This window comes from Bombyx mandarina, chromosome 26 (genome assembly GCF_030267445.1).
Source record: "Bombyx mandarina strain Sakado chromosome 26, ASM3026744v2".
NCBI classification, from domain to species: domain Eukaryota; kingdom Metazoa; phylum Arthropoda; class Insecta; order Lepidoptera; family Bombycidae; genus Bombyx; species Bombyx mandarina.
Window position 1 is genome coordinate 6,817,323 of NC_143232.1, and position 20,453 is coordinate 6,837,775.

The window sequence follows — 20,453 nt, forward strand, 5'->3', positions numbered from 1 at the left end:
TCCAATTAATTATAGTCGAATTTCGACTACTGCGGAACCTCTAGTATATCTAATTATTGAAGCGACCAGTACAACTTGCAGTCCACGCTCTATACAAAGATCAGATGTATTCGTATTGCAATTCAACTCGGAGACACTTTTAGACTCACCAGGAAGTCTGGGTGAGCTAGGGCTCAGTCAGAAGGAGCTAGGAGCAACTACAAAAGCGCTCCGAAGTGACAGCTTAATAGTGAAAGTTTTTTTTTTATTGCCTTTGTAGGCAGACGGGCATACGGCCCACCTGATGGTGAGTGGTTACCGTCGCCCATGGACTTCAGCAATGCCAGGGGCAGAGCCAAGCCGCTGCCTACCGCTTAATACTCAAAAGTATGTTACAACACTGACAGAGGCAATTGTCAATAGCGCGTTTACCGGATAGAATTCACGACCCGCTGAGAAGATTTTATTTATTTATTTGGGAAACCAACAATAACCAAACAAGTTTCCACCATCACACACTCGTATAAGTAGAAAGTGAACAAAGAAAAAAAAGAGAAATTTATAAATTTAAGTTTACACAAAAAAAAATACCGGAAAGCAAGACAATACATATTTGCTCAAAACTTGTTTAGTTTTAAGAAAAAAATTAGAAACTATTTAGCTCCTAAACCATGTTAATTGTTCTCATATTATATGTTTTTATGTAGTTTATTGATGGATTTTTTCTTTTTAAAAATTTTATCTTGTTTCTTTTTGTTCCTTTTATTTTTTGTTTTTTTCTTTCAGATTTAATTAATTTTATAATCATTTGGTACTAGAACTAGATGTTAGCTGTGATTACCTATAATTAAATGAGCACATGTCATGTTTTGATATTTTTGCACCCTATGTTTAAGCCAGTGTTTCATTAGTTGGTGATCCATTAAATAAATAAATAAATATGTACACTCACTTCAATTTTATGCGTACATGTACATGTGTTTAAATACTTTAAAACATAATAATACATATCGGACCTAAATCACCTTAAAAATATTTAAAAATAGCATTTCTATATGCTACAAGTGACAAACAAAATATGTCAGCATTAGGAGCTTAGTATCATACAACCTACAAGATCCACGGACAAAAGAGGACACGTGAAAGGTCTGTTTAGAACGCGCGAAAATACGACTACATTTAAATGAAATTTTGGAAAGAAGATATCGCGAATCAATCTTATTATTTATTATCTATACTAATATATAAATCTACAGTGGTTTTTACGGATGTTCCGTTATAACTACTGAACCATGCATCCGATTGACTTGAAACTTGGTATCCATGTAGAAAATACATGTACTTAATGGATAGGCTAAGATTTATATGAGTGTTGGACTCCCTACACCAGTTGCGGGGGCTTTAATGATGAGAATCTTTGTGGGGGTGAGAAATAGTAATGTTAATTTTAAATCCCAGCGAAGTGGACGGGTACAGCTAGTTTTATATAAAAACATTTGATCCCTCAGTAGCCTACGATTGACCAGAGAGATAAATGCTGTCGGTTCTGGTGAGTTGAAGCGAAGGCAGCGGTATAGAAGATATTTAACAAAATCGGTTGTCTGTAAAGTTGGTTTACTGACGATAGTTGAACGTGACAACGTCATAAGAAAATACTGATAGAATGGTTTCATTTTTCAATTTTTTTTAATTTTTATTCGCGGAGGCGAGGTTCAAGGCGGAGGCCGATTGTGCCTCTTTGTCGCTCGTTGCGCGCTCTCGCTTTCACTTCAAGCCTTAAATGGAACGCCTCAGAGCGAGGTAACGCCGCACGAGTCATGTTTTTTCGTGCGTGCAGCCGGCTCCATCGAATTATAAGACGTTGTCACGTCAAAAAAAACCCGGCATAAGCTACCTGAACAATACGCCTTATTGTAGGCAGATATGTTTCGCTTGTGTGTTGTTTGTTAATATCACACGTACATACAATATAATAAGGGGTGTTATAAAAATTTACGTGAGCGTAATATTTGTAGAGTTTTGCTTCACGAGAAACCTTCGTACGGGCTTATCTCCGCCATTGCGTGGTTCTATGTTATGTGGCCACGAAATTAAAAACTATTTAAAAACAAAAAAACTAAAATACACAATCATTGGCAATAAATTGGTTTTTCTCTAATAGTATGCACAGAAAAACAGAAGAACAATGTTGCATCTAAACTCTGAATATCGGAAATCTTTAAATACGATCAGGACTCGAACCCGGAACCACGGTAGAGGAATCTAGATCACTAAGAACTCGACCAACGACATAACAATTCTTTTTAATTAATGATCTGTCGCTTTTTTGATAATTTTTTTCATTGCTTAGATGGGTGGACCAAAAATTGGTACCGGCCTGCGGGATTCGAACACCGTTGCATCGCTAGATACGAATGCACCGGCGTCTTATCCTTTAGGCCACGACGACTTCAAAATTGATGTTCTGTTTTCCTTTTAACTTTGACAATGTAACTCTCACAAATAAAAGAAATCAATCAAATAATAACATGACATTTTAATGGAGTTCTTTGGGAAATGCTAATTGGAAAGAGGTATCGCTTAAGAGACAGATCCCACCTGGTTCGAGGTGGGAGTAGGCAGGATGGTGACACTTTGGGAGATTTTACGACGAAAGTAAAGATCTTCCACCGAGCGGGTGATATTTGCTCGGTAGACCGTCGGTCCGAAGGTTGTTGTTCGGAACTTGTATATATGCAAGCTTATCTTGAAAATGTCGTAAGCCTGATTCAGACATCTGTCAGTTATCTTGCGTTGCATGATGGATACCCGCCACAACACCTACCAGAATTCGTTTTACCACGAGATTGTCTCTCTACTACAGAGATAATAAACAAAAATTTGATATGGTTTTAGAATTGAATAAATTGTTTTTGGAGGAATCGACAAAGGCAAGATCTTTCACCGATCCGGTAAAATTTTTCATTAGAATGAGCTCCGAATGCTATCTGAACTTGTATATATGCAACTTATTGGAACTAAGTTCCTTATGGGACGATGCGGAGGGATACCCTAACCGGGAAAAAACGTCCGTAACGTAAGATTTTTATTTATTTATGTATAGTCTTAGTATGATGGCTATACAGTGTCTAAGGTATAGTCTACGTGATGACGGTTAGTATAATTATTCATATAAATAGCTGTTTCTTTGTATATTATTATTATATATATTTTTATAAATCATTTTGAATAAAATAAAGTTGATAACATTGTAAAGGATTTTTTTTTAATAAAAAAATCATAATAAATATGTATACCCGAATTATTATTTTCTTTATACCTGGAACTTAAAATTAATATTTTTATAATTAAGGAACTCCGTATGGAGAGCATATGGACAGTTTTAAAAATTGCATTTGGCTCCATACCTACTTTATGTAATGCAATCACAGCGATTCGGTTCTCTTTATCATCCCACTCCATTTTAATATCGCAAAATATTGTACAATGTATTGGCGCCAAAATGATCTATCCGGTGACTCACGACACCACACATTCCTTTTTTTTTAAATGTTGCTATCGTTAGCGTGTGCATCGAATATCCTGTGTTTTGCGATCCGCCCAATGATTCTTCTTCTTACATATAAAATATCATTGTGCCCGCCACAGTTCAACATACCGAAGCCATACTACTACGTTTTAAGGCAAACGAATTAAATAACGCAATATTCACTTTCGTTCGCTAACTCGAAAACGCTACGCTATCATCTCCGCTGCTCTCGGACCTCGTGGCCAAACGTAACTTGCTCGTAAAACGTACACGTACATTACAGTTTCGAGGTAGACCGTTAAAAATTGTCGTCATGCATCAAGTTACGAAATTCCAGCGTTTTTACTGCAAAATCATGAATTCATAGAGACGCTACAAGATGTCGATTAAAAAATTATCAAGAACAAGTTGTACCGCGCACATCGGAAGGTTCTGTAGTCGAAGGCAGCGGCTCGGCTCTGCTCCCGGCATTGCTGAAGTCCATGGGCGACGGTGACCAGTCACTATGAGGTGGGCCGTATGCCCGTCTGCCTACACGGGAAATAAAAAAAAAAGAATAAAGTCAGAGTGGGTTAAAGTGGTGGTGGTATAAAGCTGCTGTCTGTTCGAACTGGACCGCAGATTCGCGGCAGAAATGGTATGAACAGCAATACATAACTTCACAGACTCCTCGCTTAGTCCTTTGCTTGTCATCGCTTGAATTTCTTTGTAAAAAATTATAATGTTACATCAGAAAGAGTAACGCCATCTATCGTCAAATAGCCGAACGAATATCAAAGGATCTAATAACATCTAGCACGCTCAAGAAGTACAACGCCATCTATTGTCAGATAGCAAAAACACACATCGAAAGTACTCAACTTGAGAAATATTCTCGACGATTCTAGGAATATCGTATCGACAATAAAAGCGTTGTAGAGATGACACACAGTCAGTCAGTAATCGGAACTACTCGAAGCGAAACAGCGAACGGATCACCTGAAGCGAAGCAGAAGTAGCGAGTTGAGAATTTTAAAGTGTTCTGTGTGTGTTCTAAGTGATAAATACAGTTTTGAGTTGTAGGTACTTTGGTGGAACATTTATTTATCCCGAACCCTAGTGCGTAACAATAATATCGACTCGAATTATTTAGACTACAGCACATCACTGCGGCATATAAATAGTAATTTATTTTGTAAATGCGAGTCTATACGTTTCGGAGGTTTTCGCTGAGAGCGGATACCAGTATATATGTATATATATAATATATATCCCTTTTTACTCGTTTGTTCCATAGATTAAGACCAAAAAGCATAGCTATGTTCACATTTATCCTAAATGTAGGGTACCGAATGTATTGCAATTTTGTATCCTGACGATTCTACTTACGGCTAATGTATATTTATGTGGCTCTGTTTATCTCGTGGTTAGAGTTCCTAGCTCCTGCATTGTGGCGTTTAGATTTGAGACTCCGTAAAAGTTTTATCTTTGTTAAATTTCGCATATTGAGGCCGGGTAGACTTATCCTTGTGTCGTCTATACATCCATATAAATAAAATTAGGTGTCTGTTTGTAATATTGAAATAATCGCTTTTTACTACATGCATATCAATAAATATACGGTACATACACCAAAATAACATTTTTTACAATTTTTGTCTGTCTGTCTGTCTGTTTGTTCCGGCTAATTTCTGGAACGGCTGGACTGATTTTGACGAGACTTTCACTGATAGGTAGCTGATGATATAAGGAGTAACTTAGGCAATTTTTTTTAGACTAGCTTCACCCCGCGGCGTCACTCGCGGTACAACAATAACCGAAGCGAAGCGAGGGCGGGTCGCTAGTAGATTTATAGATCTGGCAATCCAGTTCGTTTAAATCTCGTATTTTTAACCGATCTAAAAAAGGAGGAGATTCTCAATTCGATCGTATGTTTTTTTTTTAATAATTGTTACCTCATTACTTTTGACTGGGTGAATCGATTTTGATGATTCTTTTTTTATTAGAAAGCTGACGCTTCCCGTGTGGTCCCATTTAAATTTAGTCCAGTTTTGATAATGGTATCCATGAGAAAATAATATAAGTCTTAAATTTGCATTAAGTACATGCGCGACAAATAGATCAATATCACAATATCACGCCAACCGATTTCGATGATTATTGTTTTTAGTGTATATTAATTTGTTTTGGAATATCTTTTTTTTTTCTATTTGTAGTCGGTTTTTGTTAAAGCATGTCTATTTACAATTATTTTTATTAACCTGAGGATACGGCCCACCCGATGGTGAGTGGTTACCGTCGACTTAGACCACAGCAATACCAGGGGCAAAGCTAAGCCGCTGCCTACTAGGCACTCCTACATAACAGCAGGTGTTTTAGGTCGTGTTCCATAGACATGGTTCTGCATAACACTTCACAATACAGATAAGCATTCCAGCCGTGAATTCATTGGCATTGAAAAACAATAGCGTTATACAATAACGAAATAAGGTTGAAATTGGCACCGCAAAAAACCTATGTGTGCGTTAATATTTTATTTGAATTATTCTGTTTTGATTTATTTCTTCACTCAGAAAAAAGTAGGTGGTCCGAATAGGGTTGTGCCTATTTCAATAGAACACATTCTCGGGTGTAACAAATTGTCTCGCATAGGAATTCATTCGGAGCTTTTTGCGCCAACCCTTTCGCTTAGACGTTTCCCAGTGGCTTCACAGAGATGTAGAATTAATTGTGACGAACTAGATGAGTCATTTTTGATAGCTCGATGAACATAAGTTATATCCTATTCTAGGGAATGCTTTTTATTGGCGCAAAACGATATTTCCATAGAGACCTCTTGTGAGTCCGCGCGGGTAGGTACCACCACCCTGCCTATTTCTGCCGTGAAGCAGTAATGCATTTCGGTTTGAAGGATGTGGCAGTCGTTGTAACTATACTTGAGACCTTAGAACTTATATCTCAAGTCTGGGGGCGCATTTACGTCGTAGATGTCTATGGGCTCCAGTAACCCCTTCGCACCAGGTGGGCTGTGAGCTCGTCCACCCATCTAAGCAATAAAAAAAAAACAGCAGTCGGGGAAGGTTATCCTAGCCCAAGAAGTTCCAGTTTATTAACCATGACGTTTAATATTGTTAACAATAGATTACTTGCTCATCTACACCCAAAAAAAAAACGCAGGCCAACCATTTCCGGACATGAAAACTTACGAAAGCCCTCGAAACATTATGACTCCATTAGACCTATCCTAAATCCAGCTGAAGTGCGTATTCCGAGAGCAATATTCACATCTTACAAACATTTTAGTCGTTAACAAATACCATCTTTGTAATCTATGCTAAGCGTTGATAGCACTCAAGTAAGTAGCCCGTGTCGCTTCCATTAAACCTTAATTCACGCCGGTCCTCAGACATACGGTCGTTTTGTCCGCTCGCAAAAACGGCCCAACTGAATATTAAGAGAAAATTTACATAATTCTCCCGTTAAGTGCGAGTTAGTTTTCGTTTTTTTCCACTCAACGCCACATGTATCCTTTTCGGCGTGCTTCAATTTGGAGATGACCCACGTCATTGAGAGTAGCTTAAAAGCTGCTGCGTGAAAGCTTCGCTCGTAACTGGATTTCTTATTCGATTTTATTTAGCTTACGTAAGCGCGCCTTTAATTTCTTCTTACCTGGGAAAATATCAAGGTCCTTATGATGTTTGCAAATGGTAAAAGACTGAATGGTGACTGACAACTTTGAAAGCTACTTTTGCGATTTAATATCGCGTTTGTTATTATCATTGTATTATTTTCTATGTTTCAAATAATTTACGGTTTTCTTGGGGACGGAAGACTTTGTGATAGTATGCTAATTATGTTTATAACTCAGAAAAACTCGAAAAAATACTAATTTTTTTTCCCTTCGCTGGGAGACTAAGGGGCTATTTCAGCTATGCGCGGACGGATAGGTGGGCTGAACCTGAGGGAGTTTGCTAACACTAACTCTAGCAAGAGCAGTGCTTCGCAGAATCTACCACCGGAACTGAATCGCGACCCACTGAGATGATCCGGCGAGAAACTCAGTGGGCTGTGTCTATATGAAGTCGTCGTGGCCTAAGCGATAAGACGTCCGGTGCATTCGTGTTGAGCGATGCACTGGTGTTCGAATCTCAGGCGGGTACCAATTTTTCTAATGAAATACGTACTCAACAAATGTTCACGATTGACTTCCACGGTGAAGCAATAACATCGTGTAATAAAAACCAAACCCGCAAAATTATAATTTGCGTAATTACTGGTGGTAGGACCTCTTGTGAGTCCGCGTGAGTGGGTACCACCACCCTGTCTATTTCTACCGTGAAGCAGTAATGCGTTTCGGTTTGAAGGGTGGGGCAGCCGTTGTAACTATACTGATACCTTAGAACTCATATCTCAAGGTGGGTAGCGGCATTTACGTTTTAGATGTCTATGGGCTCCAGTAACTACTTACACCAGGTGGGCTGTCAGTTCATCCAACTATCAATGCAAAAAAAAAGGTAGATATTTTAATTTTCGTATCGCTCGCTTTTTGTTCACATAAAATTTCATTTCCTAATCTTTTCGATTTTAATCTTTACCCTTTTATCTTTCTAAAAAAGATAAAGAGAAGAAATGATTCGAGAGGTCGCATTTTTAAACCATAAACAAAATTCGACTTAAACGTCTTACACTTAAACGATGTTTTCCTACACACCAATCACTTAAAGTTCGAATTTCAGGGAATAATTTCCTTGCCATCGTTGATTGAACTCTCAAATAAAGGTTCCCTTTTCAATAATACAGTTCCTCTTCGAGTGGTTTTTTTAACGTAATGTAAAAATAATAAATAATACTGACCCGCCGGTCACTAACGAGTGCTTAATCCGAAAATTGGTTTTCTGTTGAACACACGGATATACATAGAATGGAAGCGATAATTTCGTTATGTTATAAACTTTCCTTCGGCTGGTCGTAGGACCGTCGAGGCGATTCGCCCGGTTCTTGTGAACTGGGTGAATCGTGACAGAGGACGCCTCACTTTCCGGCTCACGCAGGTGCTCACTGGGCATGGTTGCTTCGGTGAGTTCCTGCACCGGATCGGAGCCGAGCCGACGGCAGAGTGCCACCATTGTGGTTGCGACTTGGACACGGCGGAGCACACGCTCGTTGCCTGCCCCGCATGGGAGGGGTGGCGCCGTGTCCTCGTCGCAAAAATAGGAAACGACTTGTCGTTGCCGAGTGTTGTGGCATCGATGCTCGGTGACGACGAGTCGTGGAAGGCGATGCTCGACTTCTGCGAGTGCACCATCTCGCAGAAGGAGGCGGCGGGGCGCGTGAGAGACGCACAGGCCCGCCGCCGTCGAGCGGGGGCCAGGGAGGCGGATCTCGCCCAAGCCCTGGCCCTCTAAGTGTTTCGGGTCTCCCTCACATGTCGGCCTGGGGACCGACGAAGGGGGCCTAAGAAGACGACGTGCAAGCTGCTCTGCACGCGTTTTATGCATGAGCATCCGGGTGATGGAAGGCCGGCTATCCTCAACCCACGCTGGTTCTGACCCAGCGGGGTATTCCGTAGGATAGACCATTCTAACCGGCGCCATCTAGGCGGGCTTCGGATAGCCTGCCGACCGAGAGGGCTGGTGGTCGTGGCGCCGACGACCGCCAGTCCGGCGTCCCGAGGGGGAGGGTGATGGGAGAGATGTGCTCCGCACTAAACGCTTCACCTTCCCCCCTTGCCTTTTCATGAGTTTTGTCTCATGCGAGGTTTGGACGTTGGTTGTTGAGAGACAGGAGGTTTTAGTCGGTTCGACTCCGACATGCCCCGCCCTCCATCCCCAGTGAAGGGCGGAAATCCGGCGATTTCCTCCTGACAAAAAAAAAAAAAAAAAAAAAAAAAAAAAAAAAAAAAAAAAAAAAAAAAAAAAAAAAAAAAAAAAAAAAATGTTATAAACTTAATGAACTCGTCGGGACTTATAAATCAAAACATAAGATGTATAGAGTTTATGGAGTACAGTGTTAATTTCTCAGATAGAAAGAGAGAGAGAGGGAGATAGAGAGAGATAGATAAATTTCTTAGATACCTTATACATGATCGTGATAAACTTTCGCAATCAAGTAATATTACCGTGTGACAAACAAACTTTTCATTGCGAATATAGGATATAAATAATAATAATAAATAACTGTGAACAAATCAAGCACGATCATCCGGCCCCGAATTAAGATTTCTTGTGTTATGAGTATCAGTGATTTATTCTTCGCAGTCGTATGCAGAGTAGTCGTGGTCGTCCCTTCGGGTGGTGGTGCGCTTCACCAGACGTCGCCGTTCCTCCCGTAGGTACCGCGGCCTGTCTTGCGTGGGACCGTTTAGAGCTAGCTGCCTTTATTTGGTCGGTCCATCGTAACTGTGATCTGCTGCGCGGTCTTATACCCTCTATCATGCCCTCACAAGGTGCTCAACTGAGTCGTCACCCCGCCGCGACACATGCCCGAAGATAGTGAGAATGCGGCCCTGAACGATGGAGGATAGTCGCTGCTTGATTCCAAGTTCCCGTAGAATTGACTGATTCGGTCTGAACTCCATCCATGATATTTGCAGCATTCTTCTCCAGCACCACATTTCGAGAGCACCTAACCTCTTTTTCTCACTTTCTCTCAATATCCAGGTCTCAGCAGCATAAAGAAAAATTGGAAGACCATCGCTCTTACAAGTCTGATTTTAGTGGCTTTGGTGATATTTCGATTCCCCCATATTTTCTTCAGCCTGTCCATGGATTACCATGGATAAACATACTTATATAAGTTTAAATACCTAGTCAGGTCATAAATTCTGTCACATGTTTAATGTAAAATAATTGAAACAAGTTTATTCATTATGTAACCATTCATATACCAAAATGAACTTAACAAAACATAGATTCTTATGACACTAAAGTTTATTCAAAATGACCTCCGTGATTTTGAATACAGGCCTTCAATCTGCGCGGCCAGTCGTCTATCGCAGCACGAACGAGGTCCATGTCAATATCGGCGGCTGCCTTAATCAAGGATGTCTTGAGTGACTCCAAATTGGGATGAGGCTTTGAGCACGCCTTTTCCTCCAAGTGTTGCCATATCTTGTAATCTAACGGATTCAAATCTGGACTGGAGGAGGGCCAGTCTTCGTGCCGGATGAAGTCGATTTCACGCGCCGCCAGCCAGTCTTGTGTGCTCTTCGCTCTATGAGCTGGCGCCGAATCTTGTTGGAATACCCAGTGCCTATTATTGAACATGGTATGAGAAACAGGTTCCACAAGGTTCGTCAGGACTGTATTTTGATACACAACTGCATTCGTTTTTACACCTTTCTCACAAAAATGTACCTCTGTTAAGCCCCAATAAGAAACTCCCAACCATACCATGAGCGAGGATGGAAAATGACCTCGTTGGACACGCGGAATACGGTTGCTCGCTTCTTCACTACTGTGTGCGTACACCTTATCATTTTGTTTGTTGTAGCTCTCTTCTACGGTAAAAATTATTTCATCCGAAAAAAGAATTTCCCGATATTTTTTTCCCGCGTACCGCTTCAACAAAGCGCGGCATCTCCTCAGTCTCAGGTCCATTAGACGAACATTCAAACGATGTCCTGTTTTTCTTCGATATGCCCGAAGCCCTAAGTCTTCATTTAACACCCTTTTCACCGTGGTTCTGCTTAACCCCATCTGAAGGGCCAACAGTTTCTGCTTACGTTTGGGATTTCTTTGAATTCGCGCCTTCACAGCTTTTATCACTGCTGGAGTCCTAACAGACCGAGGGCGACCACTTCTTGACCTGTCATCTACACTAGAGTCTTTATAGTATCGTTTGATGGTACGATAAACGAATCTTTTGGTTATATTCAAATTTTTCGGTATGTTAAAAATTTGAATTGGCGCGTAACCGCAACGATGCAACGCAATAACTGCAACACGGTCTTCTTTCAGCGTCCACTCCATATTTAAAAATGAGTAAAATTCTAAAAGTATACATTTTTATTTTCATGAACAATTTGAAATTCGAATTCAATAAACTTTTTTGTGGCCAGCATTCTAAAAGAAAAATTTTTACTGTGTGACAATACTTATGACCTGACTAATTATATACATATATAGATAGTACGCACTCAGACAAAGAGCAAACAAACCTGTTCATCACACGAATGTTTGCCCGACGCGGGAATCGAGCCCACGATCCTTGGGGCAACAATCACTAGCGGTAACTACACCACCGAGTCAGTTCAAAGATAAAGCTATCGCTTCCGTATGAAGCGTATGAAGTAATAAGATCCCGCACTGGTAAGATTCATTCGATCTTCACGTCAGAAATAGGCAGGATTGTAGGACCAACCAGTCGAGCTCACACTATGGTCTGCCGGGGACAAATTAGAACCTCATTTTTATTTCACTACCTAATCGTTGGTAGCCTAAGAGGCTATTCCAACTTCACGCGGATCGGTAGGTAAGCTCACAGGCTCAACCTGAGAGGATTGCAACACTAGCCCTAGCAAGAAAGAACCCGATATCCCGGATTAATACAGATAGAACCCAGATGCTGCTCTCCCGAATTTCGCGAAATCCCCGGGACACAGTTCTTAATAAAACCGCACGTAATAAAACAGCACAACAAAATACATTATATTAAAAGCAAACACGAGATGAAATTCTTAATCAGCATTCGAACAAAAGACGAGCAATGTTTTTCATGAGACCGTATCGAAGTTAAAAAGATTAACATCGGCCTCGCTATATTAACACAGACCTCAGTGAAATATTAACGGAGAATGACAAAAAATATGCAAATTCGAATAAAACGTAAGCCTGCGATATTAAAATTTACATAAAATGAAAAATATTTATGCAAATGACAACTAGCCGACTGACGCGGGTGGCTTCGTCCACGCTGCGGCTCACGAGAAGATTTTTCGCACCCAAAAACGACTTAGAGAAGAAGCTACCATCTTCTTCTACAGATGGTGGTAGGACCTCTTGAGAGTCCGCGTGGGTAGGTACCACCACCCTGCCTATTTCTGCCGTGAAGCAGTAATTCGTTTCGGTTTGAAAGGTGGGGTAGCCGTTGTAACTATACTTGAGACCTTAGAACTTATATCTCAAGGTGGGTGGCGCATTTACGTCGTAGATGTCTATGGCCTCCAGTAACCATTTAACACCAGGATGTCTGTGAACTGGTCCACCCATCTACAGGTTGTCTGTGAACTGGTCCACCCATATAAGATATAAAAAAAAACTGTCTGTCCATAACATATTTTTATAGGATTGAAGGATTACTGGTGGCCCCGAGTTTTTCCAATTTCACCAGGACAGACAGCTTGAACTTAGCCAGAAGAGGTGGGATTTGCTAACAGTGCCTAATATCTGACTCTCAATACTCAGTCTACTTGTGATGACGGCACTAAGAACAGCATCAAGATCTTCGTACTTCGTAAAAGTTACCTATTCCCTCCGGTAACCGTACTCGTCGAACTCGACAAAGAGTTCGACGTGCAACCTAACCCATGAATCAGCTCGCTGAGTTTCTCGCCGGTTATTCTCAGCGGGTCGCGATTCCGATCCGTTAGTAGTGCTCTTGAGTTGTTAGGACTCCTTCGGAGGCGCTCGAGCAGCTGTTAGCAAATCCCACCCCTCCTGGCTGAACTGGAAAGGCCTCCGGGCCAGCGGTAATCCTTCAATCCTAAAAAAACCCACTTACGTTTCGTTGTAAGAACGCTTCAAATATCACCATTTATATTGTGGACTAGCGACCCGCCCTCGGTTCGCTTCGGAAACATTTAATTTTATTATTAATAGCAGAGTCCCGCGATGTTACCCGCGGTTATTTTCGTAACGCGGGTGACGCCGCGGGGCGAAGCTAGTCTAAAAAAGTTACTCTTTAGGTCATCAGCTATCTATCAGTGAAAGTCTCGTCAAAATCGGCCCAATCTTTCCAGAGATTAGCCGGAAAAAACAGACAGACAGACAGACAGACAGACAGACAAAAAATGTTAAAAATGTTATTTGCTGTATGCATATTCTGTATAATATTCATATGCATGTAGTAAAAAGTCGTTATTTCAATGTTACAAACAGACACTCCAATTTTATTTATATGTATAGATTGTTTTTCGTTTGAAAAGTAACCCGAGCAGCGAGCAAATAGAAGATAGCCTTCTTAAAAGAAACACGTTAAGGAAAAAAGAACGAAAATATAGGCGTTGTTTAGATTCAAAATTGTATGGCTCTTCGATTTTACCTTTTGTTTTACTTAACAGTAGGAGAACGTCTGTATGTACAGATAAGCAATAATTTAACTTTTTCATTATCACATACTACACTACATACACTACACTACAGACAAACAATATTAATCTATTCTTAATTTGACCACAGGCTTTAAACACTAACAAAAATTTGACAATAAACCAAATGTCGAACCCTGCATCTACTCTTAGACATAAATAATTTAACCTAAAAGTAAATATTATTATCCGCAACACGCTTTGTCAGATTATAGAAACAGAGTTATCAGCAACATGCTTCGTCTGTATGTAGTAAATGCGGATTTCGACTCTCCTCTATATGATGAGAGTCGAAATCCGCATGATTGAGATTTAATAGAGGAGCTGATTCGGTCGTGACCCGCCAATTCAATCAATAAAAGATCTTAAAATATAAACAATAAAACATACAATAACAAAAACGAAAAGTTCGACGCCCATCTTGAGACGTCAGGTTATAGTCGCATTTCCATTATAATAACGGCCTTATTACTCTTAAAATCGGACTGATTTGGGCTAGAGAGAGAGAGAAAGAGATAGGCATAGAGAGAGAGAGAGAGAGAGAGAAAGTTACATTGCTGTGAATACTGGAATAGTCTTTTTTTTGTCAGGAAGATATCGCTGGACTTACTAGAATAGACTTAGGTTTAATTATAATCATACGATGTCAAAATTAAAACGAGAAAAGAAAAAACTATTTCATAAGAATCCGTCATAAATCACAAAAAAAAGCGCAAGTCTGTTAGAGGACGAAAAAACAGATGAACCTACCCACAAGCACTCCTGTCAGCGAGTGTCATAAGTCATAACTCACCAGAATCCACTTTCGACTTAGTTGTTTACGTCGATAAAATCGAAAATCCTTTGTCACGTCCAGCCGTTGTTATTCTTTATGTACCAGGCCCAACTCTTTGAATTTATTAAATTACTGAGACACACAATTGACATTCAATTTTAATGCGAACTAAGCTCCCATTGTCCAATGGAATAGGGTACGCAATACCCTAATTTGACGAACGAACATAGAATGTTTTATCATAGATTACCTGACCCGGCAGGCTTCGTAGTGCCTCAATCGATAAATAAAAGACCTAAACTTTTGTATAAAATAAACTTAAAACAAACAAAAGGAATCCGTCCGACGGGGACACATCAAAGGAAAAACAAAATTGTTATTTTTATTTAATTCCGAGCATTTTCATATTTATTTACCTTTTCAGCCTTCTCTGGACTTCCACATATAATTCAAGACCAAAATTAGCTAAATCGATCCAGCCGTTCTCGAGTTTTAGCGAGACTAACGAACAGTAATTCATTTTTATAGATACTATAGCTCCCGCAGAAGTCGAAATTCGACTATAATTAATTGGAATTGTAAGGTTGTACACCATTATGATTGTATTTTATACTTCTTTAATCACAAATTTCGCCAAGACTACACTATACAAAATATTAACAAAGACAAACAATATTTAATCTATTCTCAATTTGACATCAGACGCCAAAAACATAAGCTTGACAATAAATAGTATGCATGCGTGTGTGCATCAAATACATGGTATGTAGTGTGTGTAAGTTTTTCTTTATTGATTTAATGTATCTTTTACGCATTATTTTAAAAAAATGTTATCATTGTGCACTTATTCTCTATATTCTCTATAAATGTGGAAAATGTCATACTCCTCCGACCGCGCAATTTTCGTAAAAAGGGATACAAAGTTTTAGCTTCACGTATTAATATACTTATATAGATAGATTTTTCAAAACATTTTTAAATAAACTCCACAGATGAGTTCATAGCCCATGTCATATTAAATAGTTACTGGAACGCATAGATGTCACGATGTGAATGACGCCAGCTACCTTGAGAAATGAATTTAAAGACTCAGCTTAAATTAAGCTTCAACGCATAACAGCTTTATTTTAGGAAAAGGCAGGGCAGCGGTACCTACTTTTGTGGGCTCACAAGATGCCCTACCAATAATATGTAATTTCACTGCTTATATATGACTGGTTCTCTTGTGTAGGGAATATAACATGTGATTTAACCCTGATAATTTATTTTTTAAGACCCTTTGATTAATCCTCCTCCTCCTCGCGTCGCTTTCCTCATTACTGAGGGTCGTGACTCTCCCGTTGCATCAGTTTCTTCCGTACGATTTCCCTCCATCTTCTACGATCCTTAGCTTTGTGGAAGGCATTGTGGAAGTTGATGTCCAGAGAAGATCGTATTTGGACCGACCATCTCGTAGGACTGCGTCCTCTGGGACGTTTGCCATCTACCTTTCCTGTCACCATCAGCTGTTCAAGATTATGACCCTCTTTACGAGCAATATGTCCGAAGAATTCCAGCACCCTACGAAGGCATATAGTGGAAAGTCTGGCTTTGACATGAAGTTGATTAATATATTTGTTTTTTTTATTTATTGCTTAGATGGTGGACGAGCTCACCGCCCACCTGATGTTAAGTGGTTACTGGAACCTATAGACATCTAAGACATAAATGTGCCATCCACCTTGAGATACAAGTTCTAAGGTCTCAAGTGTGGTTACAGCGGCTGCCCCATTCTTCAAACTAAAACGCATTACTGCTTCACGGCAGAAATAGGCGGGGTGGTGGTGCCTACACAAGCGGACTATTTTTTTTTATTATTGAAAGATTACTGGTGGCCCGGAAGCCTTTCCAGTTTCACCAGGACAGGTGGGCGAGCAAAGGCTCAGCCGGAAGGGGTGGGATTTGCTAACAGCTGCCCGAGCGCCTCCGAAGGAGACCTAACAGCTCAAGAGCAGCAGCTTCGCGAATGAATCTACTACCGGATCGGAATCGCGACCTGCTGAGAAGATGATTCATGGGTTAGGCTGCACGTCCGGTACGGTTACCGGGGTCCCTAAGCCTGCTCCTAGTGTTAGAGCTGAGGGCGTCTAATGCAAGGGTTATTGGATCTGATGGAGCCGTAAGGACGTGTCTAGGACGTCGACGGTGACTAGCTTCTGCGTGATCAGGATTCGGGGAGTAGTCAGCGGCGGCAACGATAAGGCAATTATCATGACCCAAGCGGACTCACAAGAGGTCCTACCACCAATCACAATCACTTTGCATTGTGATGACTAAGCATAGATCATTTGATTGCGAGCTCGTGCCAACAATAAATCCTCCTACCAGTAACGCGACATACCAATCTTTCTTATTTATTGCCAACGAGTGGTTCTCATTTTGTCTCGGTGCTGATGGAAGACTATATCACCCGGTCATCATTCTCGTCGAACCCGTCGCTTGCGACGAAGGGCTCGACGAGTAAATTAACTCTCAGACACAGCCCACTGAGCTTCTCGCCGGATCTTCTCAGTGGGTCGCGTTTCCGATCCGGTGGTAGATTCTGCGAAGCACGGCTCTTGCTAGGATTCGTGTTAGCAACGTCGTCAGGTTAGAGCCCCGTGAGCTCACCTACTAGTTAAGGTTACGCTGATATAGCCTCTTAAGGCTATCAGCTTAGGTAGGAAAAAAAAACTACTTCACCAGCGGGGGTTTTTAACGCTCACGAGCGTCCTCTTTGAGTGTTTTATAGGAATTTGGACACATTCTACAAGACATTTCAATCATAGCCCTACACACTAACGCAATATATGTACGTATATTTGTTTCTCAATCGCACGCGAAATGGCGAAAAGGATCTTTATGAAATTTCTCACAAAGATAGTTTATACGTTAGAAGAACACATAGAATACATTTTATCATAGTAAATGACATGACCCGAGCAATGCCGAGTATGTATACGCTATAAAAAATCGACAGTGTATTTCTTAATTTGTGATTTTACGCACCAACTGTCCTTCGAAACGATTCGTATTTTTCCGACCTTCTTTCCTTACGTAATATTTACTAACCTAAGGGCCTATTCCTACTATTCAAGGAGCGGTAGATGAGCCCACGGGCTCTACCTGGGAGAATTGCTATCACTGACCCTAGCAAGAGCAGTGCTTTGCTGAATCTACCAGCGAATCAGAATCGGGACCCGTAGAGAAGATCCGGTGAGAAATTCAGTGGGATATATCTATAGGCTAGCTTTCACATCAAGCTCCACCACTACGACGAGGATGATAACCGATGCTTGAAGAGTCTAAAAATACCGAGGATGTGACAAGATATATCTTGGATGACGGCGACTTTGCGTTGCCCCGTCGCCTGGGTCAGATAAGTAACTAGCGGCAGCCATGATAAAAGGATTATCGTGTCACGCCGCTTTATCAATGTAGCATTCTGATGTTTCCTTAAGATAAATACGTATCGTTTTCCGACCAGAGAATTACAAATCCTTATCTCAGGAAAACGCACTCTGTTTCTTTAACTCGGCTAAAACCCAGGGCACGTCCACTCTGACATGTTTGTTAAAACTAGAAATATTGCGAAGCATAAATTTCGATTTTGCGTCAAATTCAATTCGCCGATTAATAAATCATCGTAGAATTAATTGGATTTACGTCCCTATAAATCAAGTTTACGTTTCGATCGCGTCATTAATTACTATTAGAAAATTAGCTTGAAATTAATTTATTCATTGTTTGAATAGAAGATTTGTTCGGTGTTCCAGAAAATTAGGACTTGCGGAGAAATATCAGAAATGTATAACCCAGGAACAATATAAACATTGAATCAAAATTATACATGTAGGACGCCCAAAAATTACTGGTGGAAGTACGTCTTGTAAGGCAACACACACGGGTAGGTACCACCACGACAGAAATAGGCAGGGCGATGGTACCTACCCATGCCGTGCGGACTCACAAGAGGTCCTACCACCAGTAAAAATCTGTCAAATATTGTTAACGCCTACGAAATTTTACTGAGCAATGTTAAATTTTTATTTATGTTCACCGACACAATTTTTACACACTTCAATTAATGGCCGTGCCAAGCTAACTTGTTCGCAAAGTAAAATTTAACAAAAACCTGTATAAAGAAAATACAAGCACAAAATCGATTGTGGAAGTTTTATTGAAGAGACCCAAGCATCCAACATCTGGCGACCGTCAAAAGAACCTTCAAAATTCTTCGGAAAAGAACATTTTTTCAATCGGATGGTCAAGTCATAGTATCGGTCAGAAACGTATTCGCCGAAACCAGCTGCCGTCCTCAACTGTATCCACGGGATCTTGGAGCTCAAGCCATTGCAGCCATCGCCGGTCATCGATCAGCAATCAGCATCGAGCCGCAGCCCAGGCCAATGCAGCTAAGTGCCCTTCCCATTACTTTCCCGTCTATATAATCACACCAACCTAAATTCCAATATCATTTTTCTTATTTACCCAAATCGATTAGTCTTTACTTGTGCTAATTGTCTTTATACAGTGTTTTTTATGTTTTCAATATAATTTCAATTCATTTTTTTATCATAGTGAGTCTTACCCACATTATAAAAATATTCAAACCAAAAAAGTGTCTTTCTTAATTTTCGTTATTATTTTCTGCATTGAGTAATGATATTTATATTGCTAACAAAGGAAGACAAGCGGACGGCCACCCAACAATAAGCGGGTACTGTCGCTAGTTACAAATTTTGCTAGATAGTTCTTTAAATAACTGAATACCCACTGTGCCTAATTAATTATTTTTTTATCCCTTCTTTCATTGTTGTTTTTGCAATCAATTCACACAATTTAGCCGAACATTCCAGACAAACGGTGCGCCTTCGCACGTTACTTACTGGCTGCGATAAACAAGTTCAGCCCCGGTGTGTCCCAGGGTTCCGAGTGAGAGTGCAGCAGGGCTGGACTCCAGTGCAGGTCACGTCTAGTCGAGGAGCGTGAGATAACTTTAATATTTTTAATTTATTAATTAACTAAACAGATTTTATTCTATTTTTGCATTCATTTCATTATCTGTAGTACTAGACTTTGCTGTTCTTATTGCTTCTTTTACCAGTTACATAGAATAATTATATTAAATTAATTTACAAACTTTTTACTTAATATATTAGAAACTTACAATTTTTATTTATCATGGGAGGTGAAACTAGTGCAAAAGACTCTCAAGATTTGCTGGATCTTTTTGTTAAACGTAGCTCCATAAAGGGGCAAATAACTAAATTTCGGAACTATTTAACTCAAACAAGCTCAAAAGAAACACTAACTTCTCTTGAACTTGCTGAATTGACACTTAAGCTTAGCAAATTTGAGTCACTGTCAAATCGATTTGACGACTTGCAGACTCAGATAGAGGTTTTGAATCGTAGTGATTTGACAAACGAGGTTGATGAGCGAGATGACATTGAGCAGTTATTTATTACAAACATCGTTTCCGCTCAAAGCATTATTAAACAACATCATGCAAGTAAACATGACGAAAGTAATTACAAAGACCTTAACTCTAGTCAGTCATCAGCTCAATCTAATATCGATCATCATGATGTTTTAGGATTTAAATTGCCCCAAATACAAATTGCTAAGTTTGACGGATCATATTTCCGTTGGCTTGAGTTCCGTGACACGTTTCTGAGTTTAATTCATAACAATGAGCGAATTGCTCCAATTCATAAGTTTCATTATTTAATGTCATACTTAACGGGTGATGCAGCACGCGTTATTACTAACTTCGAAGTTTCTAGTTCCAACTATAAAAGTGCTTGGCAATTATTATGCAGTCGTTATGATAATAAGCGTCAATTGATAAATCATCATTTAAA

General features: G+C 40.1%; 1 protein-coding gene and 1 long non-coding RNA gene across 2 annotated transcripts in view; one reads left to right on the forward strand and one right to left on the reverse strand.

Annotated features, from left to right (window-relative positions):
- LOC149499796 (uncharacterized) overlaps positions 1-20,453 on the reverse strand; it is a 588,308-nt gene that overhangs the window by 506,129 nt on the left and 61,726 nt on the right. The gene's annotated exons all lie outside the window — the stretch shown is intronic.
- Positions 1-20,453, forward strand: part of Octalpha2R (alpha2-adrenergic-like octopamine receptor) — a 448,087-nt gene that overhangs the window by 399,353 nt on the left and 28,281 nt on the right. The window lies entirely within an intron of this gene.